Genomic DNA, 10,359 nt, shown 5'->3' with positions numbered 1-10,359 from the left:
TTATCGTAAGTGAAGCCTAATTCTCAGAAAATAGGTACAATACGCGGCCAACAATTGCATGTAAGATATTTTAAGCTTTTAATATTGTATCAATATACCTTAAAAAAACAACGAAAAAAACACAGCCATAGAATAAATAATCATTATTATATAAATATGGCTATATTTAAAGAACAAGAATTAAAGTTAATTCTGATATAAATACAATATTTGACACACGTTTTCATTAAAAACATGTCTAAATATTCTAACAGTTATTGAATAACACGTTGTATTTTTAGTTTACAGTGTCATAAATAACTCTAATGAACCAAAGACTATTTTCCTAGCAATAGTTTACATGAGTATCCAGTGCATTGTACGAAGACCTTAAATACTGTTACCTCGCTCACAGGCAACTTTCTCTGCAAACGGCTAATGAATTGCCATGTAACCCATACGTTTAAAGTAAATGAACACCTTCACGAGTCGATCCGTTGCTTGGCAACGTTAATTGAATGAATCGAGACTTGTTTATATTGTCTATGTTTATTTAGGAGATAGTTCCGTTTCAGTAGGAACATGCCTGTTTAGCTTGGTGTGTAATTTAGTAATTAGGAACGAGCAATCCACTTTCTGCCTGTGTAAACATATTTTGCTTCAGTCGAAGGGTTTGTAAATACAATGCAGTGGAATATGATCTAAGGAGGCTTATCTCAGTATTAATTATTATGATTTGTATATATTACAAAATACAAATACATATGTATTGAATACACAGTAAGTTTGTAATAAATGAATTATAATTTATTTGTAAGGAAAATATCAATCGCTTAAAATACTATAGACAAGATACATCTGTATCGTGACGTCATAATACATGATTGAAAGAAAATTGTTAGAGTAATCTAAAGGCTATCGTTTTGCTTCTACCTCTGATACATATACATATATTAATAACATTGGTAGGTGGATGTACAAATGGGCTATCTGATGGCAAGTGCCCATAGACATTGGCAACGTAAATATTTGAACCATTCCTTACATTGCTAATGCGCCACCTATAGTAATCTATTATGTCTCTTGAGCCTGTAGTTACTCTGGTTAACACATCCTTAAATTAGAACGCAAGAATACTAAGTATCATTGTTTGACGATAGGATATATGTATGATGTATGACTTAAACACGAACTAGCAGAAAGTCCATATAAAATTAATGTATATAGCTCACGTATCTTAATAACAAATAAATCATAAGTGTTATTAGTGCTCTATTCCAAAACAGCAACAGCTGTAAAAACGCCTCCTCTCCCCGGGCCAAAGAAGGTTTGGAGCATTTTCTAACACACAACTCAAATAAGTATTGATGGTTACAAATGGTATTATTACCAACACTCGCAAATTATCCTCACCGTCAAGCATGTTATTTTATACTTAAATCTTCTTTATCAAAATTTAAAAATGGAACATCTTCTCTGAAGGTACATCTTGAGGTCTTCTGATAACTATCAATGTCTATGTAATAAGGATAAAACCAGGAACCTCATAACCAACAGCAAAACAAGTCGATAGACCAATGAAGCAGTTGCAACAAACTTGCCAATTACATGCCTGCAGCTATATAATTTACAAATAGATAAAGAGTCGTTCCAGTAATGCATTTTACACGAAATCCTTTGTTTCATTCGGAGCACGTCACCACCATGAACAGGGACATTGTTGTTGAAAACAATTGACACATTTTTTCACGTACATTTTTTCCTTTTATTTATGTAGCGATCGCGTACAATATTTCAAAGCGACTTAATTACGTTGTTGTAACATATGCGATTCGTTTGTAACAATCGTTGTCGTTTATAACAATTTCATTTAAATGTTTGTGTATTGGAAGTATTTTAGGCTGCGTACTATTGACAATAGCATCTGTTGGATATTGCACATAGGTGTATATATATACATGTTAATGGGTGACCTAATAGCGACATTACAAACTAGCATTGAATAAAGAGTTGTTACAATAAATTGTAGTCGCCAATTGGTAAATAGTAATCACACCAGCGAACATATGCAGACACTCCATATCAATGTATCGTATCTAATTTTATAACAAAATTCTTTATTTCGTTTAAAGATTGTGTAATTACTTCAAATATAAAAACTTTATTAAGAGTATGTTGATGTTATTATGTGTTTATTAAACTATAATAAAATATATACAGGGTTATTGGTAATTCGACGTATATCCGTTAGGAGGTGATAGGGGCGACTATTTGCAATAATTTAAACCCCCATGTGCATAGTGCAAAAGTGAACCACTTTTGAGTTATCACGTTTTTTAGTTTTTTTTTTAAATTATTGCAAATAGTCAGCTCTATCACCTCCTAACGGATATACGTCGAGTTACCAATAACCCTGTATATTTATTTATATAAATAAGTGCAATAATTTCAAGCACATTTCAATTATAACATATTTATATTTATTTACAAATCTAAGACTGGTTTTAAACTGATTTACAATATGAACTTCATGAGCAATTTCCTGAAGAAAAATCAGAAAAGTAAGAAATTTTGTACAGAAAAACATTGTAAATAAATAATGTAGAAAGCGAAATCGTAAAATAGCAGAAATGTTGTAATCGTGACTAAATATAATTTATCCAGACAGATTTTTTACGACTGTCAGGCAAAAAATATGATCTATATTCTTACAGAGGTTCATTTACATTGAACCTGTGGCTTTACCCTAAAATATAGATTAATAAAATGTACGACAATGTTATGTTTCCTTAAACAAATTTTGACGACTGAACACAGTATAAGCAGAGACCAGTCATCTACGTATCAAAGACTGTTTACCAGGCTCGTTGACCTGGTACCATAGGATTCTTACCTAACTACTAAAACCACTACAATACCTACTGAAATAAAATTCTTGACCTCTCTTTGTTCCAATATGTCAGCTCAATATTAGACATTTTTCTTTATTTACTGACCCTTATCCCATTTAAAACAGGACGCAGTCTGTAGTGCGTCTCAAGGCTACTAAAAACAACCTTTTTAGCGATTTCTTATCCCATACATTACACAATACTACAAAAAAAAGAACTAGCTTCTAAGAACTTTATTAAACATAGTCTCTCAAAAGTTCCTACTCGTAATATATTCGACTTTGATAAATGTTTTACAACAATATTTCATGTGCTAACACAACCCAGACATAATTTAATTAGGTAATGGGTAGTAATATTGGCGAGTATCATTCATGATCCTATTCTTGTATTACCTGGTATCCTATTCTGGTATTGATTAACAATAGTTTTGCGGAATTACCGACTAGTACTCACGCAAACCATGGTGTTTTATTCTTCTGAAAAAATTCACCCAAATAAAAGATTGTAAAACATTACAATCTTTTATTTGGGTTTCCCAACTAAACATTAAACCAACATCATTTTGGGAAACACTTTTAATGCTAGTGACGATAAATTTACTACGCTACATTTTCTTTATTACAAAATAAAAAATATCAAAGAATATTTAAAAAATAATAATAAATTTAATTACTCTATACTATAAAGGTAAAATATATAATAATCAGTCAAAAAGCACCGAATTTCAAGAAGTGCGGAAACTAAAAAAGAGTTGCTGAATTTGCACGAACCAAAGAAAGGTTATATTATCATAAAGTTTTTCTAGGCAAACAACAGACAAATCATGGTTTTGCCTGATAACGATCTATTCATGTTTACAGTACCGTTTTCCCTCGTAAACTTCGTAACTGATTTCTGGCGTGCCATCGAGCAGTGAACGCGGATTACGTTCTCGTAACACGAATGCCTTCCTTCATAAGAAACCCAGCTCTTTTTTTCAGTTTATTGACATCAAGGATTTGTATTAATATAGTTATGATGGCATTTAATTAAAGAAAAATGATAAATATCTTGACTTTATTAATGACCCTTTCATTTTAGAAGACAAAAATCAATACCGTTTATCATCTATAGTTGTTTTAAAATTGTAACAATATTTTGTGCGATTTTGAGAATGAATATTAATGGAAAATAATGATTTGGTACATTTTACATACAATAAAAGTTACTAAATTGATTTTTTTTTTTATAAAAATGAATTTTATGAATTTTAGATGCGTAATAATTTTGTAATAATATACATTCTCAATTAATTCAATAAACATATTTTTTAAAACAGGGGACACATTTACCGACGACCTCCCTGTTCGAGTGGTGTGTGCACCGGTTTTCATGGACACGCCACTCCGAGGTCTCCGTCACTCCCTGGTTCGATTCCCGGCCGAGTCGATGTAGATTACCATAAGTTTTCTATGCTGTCTTGGGTCTGGGTGTTTGTGGTACCTTCGTTACTTCTGATTTTCCATAACACAAGTGCTTTAGCTACTTACATTGGGATCAGAGTAATGTATGTGATGTTGTCTCATATTTATATATTATATTTATATACATATTATATACTTATATATATTATATTTACAATCCTTAGCAATATTTTTTTATGGAACCAAATATTTGTATTTGAAAATTAATTTGAGAAAAGTCAGTGTGTGTTTTACCCATTTTTTACTGAGCCAAACTTATTTATATTATTACCAACCAAACTTATTTATTATTTATAGCTATTTCATCTCATATTAAATTGTTTAAATAATATATGAGACAAATAAAAAAAAAAAAACCCGCTGAGTTTCTTTCGCCGGTTCTTCTCAGGTCAGGGTATTTTCTTTTCCGAACCGGTGGTAGTGTTTCAATTGACCATCAATAAGAAAGTGTAATGCTTCCATATTGAATAAAGTTATTTGAATTTGACTTGTTGTCCCATGTATACCTTCATTTCAGAGGGTTATTGCACCACATTAGTTCCTTTAGTTATGCCTGTTCAAAAGTTCTCTTTGACGACTTAAATATTACGAAAACAAATCATGTAACATCTTGAATCACACGTTTGACAAGAAACTATTAACAGATTATATGACTTATACTTTTTCCTAATATCTATACCGAAGTACAAGTATAGGTATCAAGTGGTAGGTACAAACATACAGCTATTTTTTATGGAATAGGATGACGGACGAGCATATGGGCCACCTGATGGTAAGTGGTCGCAATCAGCCATAGACAATGACGCTTTAAGAAATATAAACTATTCCTTACATCGCCAATGCGCCACCAACCTTCGGAACTAAAATGCTATGTCTCTTGTGCCTGTAGTTACACTGGCTCATTCACCTTTCAAACCGGAACATAACAATACTGCGTACTGTTGTTTAGCGGTAGAATATCGATGAGTAATAATAGATGAGCGGGTGGTACCTACCCAGGCGGGCTTGCACAAAGCCCTACCACCAAAAATGTTCTAATTTCCTGCTATAAAGTAAAAACCATTGCTTATATTTTAAAGAAAATATTTGAAAAAAGAACAATAATTATATTTCAATGCTTATGTTATATTAAAGTTATTTTTATACATTGTATACCAAATGGAGCAAATGAAATACAGCAAAGTCAACATTAATACGACTTAACGTCAGTAATTGGAAAACAATTTAAAGACCTATATCAATGTACGCCTTGATTACATTTCCATATAACGCAACGGACAATTCGAAACGGATGGTGCAAATTAAATACTACAAAATCAACATTGATTGAGATTAACATCAACTTGAATTAAGAATTAATCGGGATTTAGCAAAAATCTGATTATACAAATACGACAAAAACATCACTATTCGATTTACATTTGAATTCGGTAAACGAACGCGGATTACGGAATTAAAATTCAGCATTTGGAATAGTGGCGTGGTGTAATTAATCTTGTCCAACCCTTACCGGGTTACCGGTCTCGGGCGTGTCGTTAATCTCGCTTCTCATATCTGCTCACGTATACAAATGCTACTCCGAGATATGGTAGAATTATGGAATTAGCTGGTAGTATCTAGAATGTTCTTAATGAGTGTAACTGTTTTAGCGAGAGATTTGCAGCATACTTTTGGTTATTCCTGTCTTTTTCGAAATAGATATGATCACGTTCACTTAGATTCTATACGTAATAAAATAGTCTTGGTATGGCCATGTTATGCGGATACCGATAACGATACGACATGGGAACCTTCAAGAAAAGAGCGTACTCCTTCCTCAAAGGCCGGCAACGCACCTGCTTGCCCCCTGGTGCTGCAGATGTCCATGGGCGGTGGTAGTCACTTTCCATCAGGTGAGTCTCCTGCTCGTTTGCCACCATTCACATAAAAAAAGCAATAAAGACCATTACGTGAGGAAGGTCTTGAGCATGAACGCGGAAGTATATAGAGGTATGGAATGACCAAAGAAACGATAGATGGATTGTGTGAAAGGTGATATGGCTGGAAATAATGTTACTAATGAGATGACGGCAGATAGGGAAGTATGAAAGAAATAACATGCTCCGAACCAAATATTAGCAAAAGGATGATGATGATGATTCTTCTTGATTCTGATTCGCAGCATAAGTGACGATCGCTGGTGTATTATCTTGTTCGGCGAATGAAGAGTTCCTAGTTACTGAGATACTGTCCCCATCTAGCCCTGTCTCTGAGTTACGTTTATCAGCAATTTATCTATTCATTATCGCTATCAGTACGATAGCTTTTGAAAGTGCGTTTCCGATCAACCTTATTTAAGATAACGGACACTCCGCTCTAGATTAACTCAACTGACCAATGTGAGTCATTTTTAAGTTCCTTCAAATCTTATTTGAAATAACTTTTTTTTAAAAAATTGTCAATAATGACTCAATATATAAATTAATTAATTTGAAACATTATCAAATAAAGAATACTGTTAATTAGATTTTATAGCATTCTAACTCACTCTCATGAGACTGCAGAACCCAGAATTATGGCTTAGGTCCGAGAGATTACATATTTTCCAACATAAGCACAAGAGTGTAAAAACATTCTAGCTAATGCATATAAGTATATCGAACCAATTTGAGATTCGAGTCAAATGGAGCACTGCAGCTAGAAGCAGAAGCATGGGGGCAAACCATATAACAATGGTATTTTAATTCAACGTCTTTGCAATTAAATAATGGACAGATTTTAAAATTATTAAACTATCCATTAATTTTTACTTTGACTATCAATAAGTATGTGCTCCTTCATTGAATAAATAAATTTAAATACTTTGTATCTAGTGCGTAAGGTCAGTACTCTTATTAATCGCCATGATTACAAAGTCAGATGTTAGCACAACATTATTACGTTGTTTCGGGTCTAATGTTTTCATCTTTTTAAGCAGATGTGCGCAACGCATTTTCATATTCATATTGCATAAATTACATTTGCAGATAATGAATTGCTGATTTTTTTAAATAATATTTTTATATTGTATCAATGATGTTATCTTTTACACGGTGAGTTGATTATTACCGACTTTAGATGTTTCATTATTTTAATAAATCACAGAACTATATTCTACAAATATTTAAGTATCGCGGTTGATTTAGATTACAGTATTTATTTTTAATAATATGGTTTTCATTTTGTCTCGAAATTAAGCTTATAACTAAAGTCGGACAAGAAAGATGTACTGCCAAATAAATACCTATACTATAAAGTGTTTTTAAATTATAATTATAATAATTGACGTCGAAAAGTAAAGTGCATTAGTGAATAATAAAGTGTTGTTTAGTTTTAGTGATTAAAATAATAATGTGGTAACATGACATTACAAAAATCCTTTTTACTTATTAGTACGTTAGAATTACACTACCTACCACTACTAAATGAGTAAAATTATTAATTTTAAAATATGAACGAACTTTTAGTTTGAAGACTTACAGTAAGTATATACTATTTAAATATTAAGATAACTATTTTGATCCATAATTGATGCTTATTGGATAAGTTAATCACTGGTCGTCATATCTTTTGAGTTCAAACGGTATTTTAAGGCACGTTACACACCAATTAATGTAATCTGAATATATAATAAATGATGTCTACCATAAGTCACAAAAAATAGTAGTCAAAATAATAAATATAACCAATTTTTATTTTATTTTAAAAAGATAAATTACTTCACCAATAAAATGTATTTTCGGGATCCAATATGTTATTAGGAGCTTGAGCATGTAATCATACACGCCTGCTTACCATTGAAACTCAAATATGAAAACTTAAAGTATTAATGTTTGGCGGTAGATCATTTTTGAGTGGATGGCGTACATAAACGGACTCCTATCATGCCCCACCGCTAGTAGGGACAGTTGGCGGACGAGCAAATAGGCCAACTGACGGTAAATGGTCACTGTCACCCATAAACAATGGTGTTGGACGATTATCTAATTCTAAGTAATTATATTAACAATTCCTTACATCGCCAATGCGCCACCAAACTTGGAAACTAAGATGTTATGCCTTGTACCTAAAGTTACACTATCTCACTCACCCTTCACCGACTCCAAATATAACAATAATTATAACTACATGATATAATCGTTAATCGACTTTTAAGTAGTCTAATATTTTTCATTTCATTTAACTTAGGAAGACTCTAAAAAATATGTTGAATACGCAATTATTTTTATTACTTTTTCGTGCATATTCATTTGTTTTAAAATAGTGTTTTGTTTGAACTCCAAATATAACAATAATTATAACTACATGATATAATCGTTAATCGACTTTTAAGTAGTCTAATATTTTTCATTTCATTTAACTTAGGAAGACTCTAAAAAATATGTTGAATACGCAATTATTTTTATTACTTTTTCGTGCATATTCATTTGTTTTAAAATAGTGTTTTGTTTGAAGTCGGTTTTTCTTTTTGTTAAAATTTTATTTATTTTTTTATTTTAAGTGAAGCTGATGTTGACTAACTAATTTTTTTAATATGGATAGATTAAACGTTCCGTTTATATGAGTCAGAAACTACTTCGAGGACAATTTCAAAGGAAACTTGCGAATAAAGCAAAAATAGACTTTCGAAAATGCGGATTTAATACGTCACGCGGCGTAAACTACAAGGATCCCTCGAAAGAGCTGTAATCGAACTCAGCAAAAAAACTTTGAAAAAGACCAACTATATTTCGTACATCATATGACATCACATCACATACACAAAATTTGATTAAAGATAGTAAGAAATTCTGCCCCATATCGCACCCTAACTGCGAGCCGTATAGGAGTTCCATCACTACATAAGATAAAACAAAGTCGCTTTCTCTGTCCCTATATCTTTAAATCTACGCAACGGATTTTGATGCGGTTTTTTTAAAAGATAGTGTGATTCAAGGGGAAGGCTTGTGTATATAATACATGAACAATATAGTAAAGAAACACTGATAATTTTAGAAGTTTGCGATGTGATGTCGTATATAAATAAATTCTGTAGTATATTTAGTATCAGTATTGCACCCGTGCGAAGCCGGGGTGGGTAGCTAGTTGATTATAATATTCGACTATGATAATTACATAAACATAACCACATTACGGAAGGTGACTCAAATATCCAAATAACCTATAAATAAAAGATTCGACCGAGTATCGCTAACGTGCTCCTCAGAATTGTTCCGTTCCCTTCCGTTCCGTTACTTTGTCATGGATCCTGTGCTCAGAACCTTACCAAACTTACACCAAATTACCCTTGAAGTATATATTTTATAATAAAAAAATAATTATCAAAATTGGTTAACGTGATTTTCAGTTATTCACCTATTTGTCGCGCATATACATAATGCAAATTTAAGACTTATGTCGTTTTCACATGGATACCATCATCGGAAAAAAAAATAAAAAAAATGGGACCTTACGGGAAGCACTACCTTTCAAACAAAAAAAAAAATTATCAAAATCGGTCCACCCAGTGAAAAGTTATGAGGTAACAAACATAAAAAAAAAAAAAAATACAGATGAATTGATAACCTCCTCCTTTTGGAAGTCGGTTGAAAACCATAATAAATTATATACCTAAATCTTTCCTATTAATCCTTCTGTCTATTAGTGAAAACCACATGAAAATCCGTTCAGTAGTTTTGGGGTTTATCACGAACTTACAAAAGGACAGACGCGGCCTGGGGACTTAGTTACTTAGTGTAATATTTTATACAGTGATATGTACATTTGTTGAAAGGTCTTTATAATCGCACGGGTAGATAATTGTAATATATTCTACCGCAAAATCGCAATACCTAAAGTATTGTTGTATTCCATTTGGGTGAGTGAACCAGTATAACGACAAATACGTAGGTTTCGCATTGACAAGGTGCATGTCAGTTACCTCCTAGTGGTGCACCCTGGGCAACGGAGCCGGCTTGAGCTTGTTCGTCGGCCACGGCTTAAACTGGCGGGAGGGAGGCCGCGGG

Source organism: Vanessa cardui, chromosome 3 (assembly GCF_905220365.1).
Source record: "Vanessa cardui chromosome 3, ilVanCard2.1, whole genome shotgun sequence".
NCBI lineage: Eukaryota > Metazoa > Arthropoda > Insecta > Lepidoptera > Nymphalidae > Vanessa > Vanessa cardui.
The sequence above is the reverse complement of the archived record's forward strand: the minus strand, read 5'-3'. Positions refer to the sequence as shown.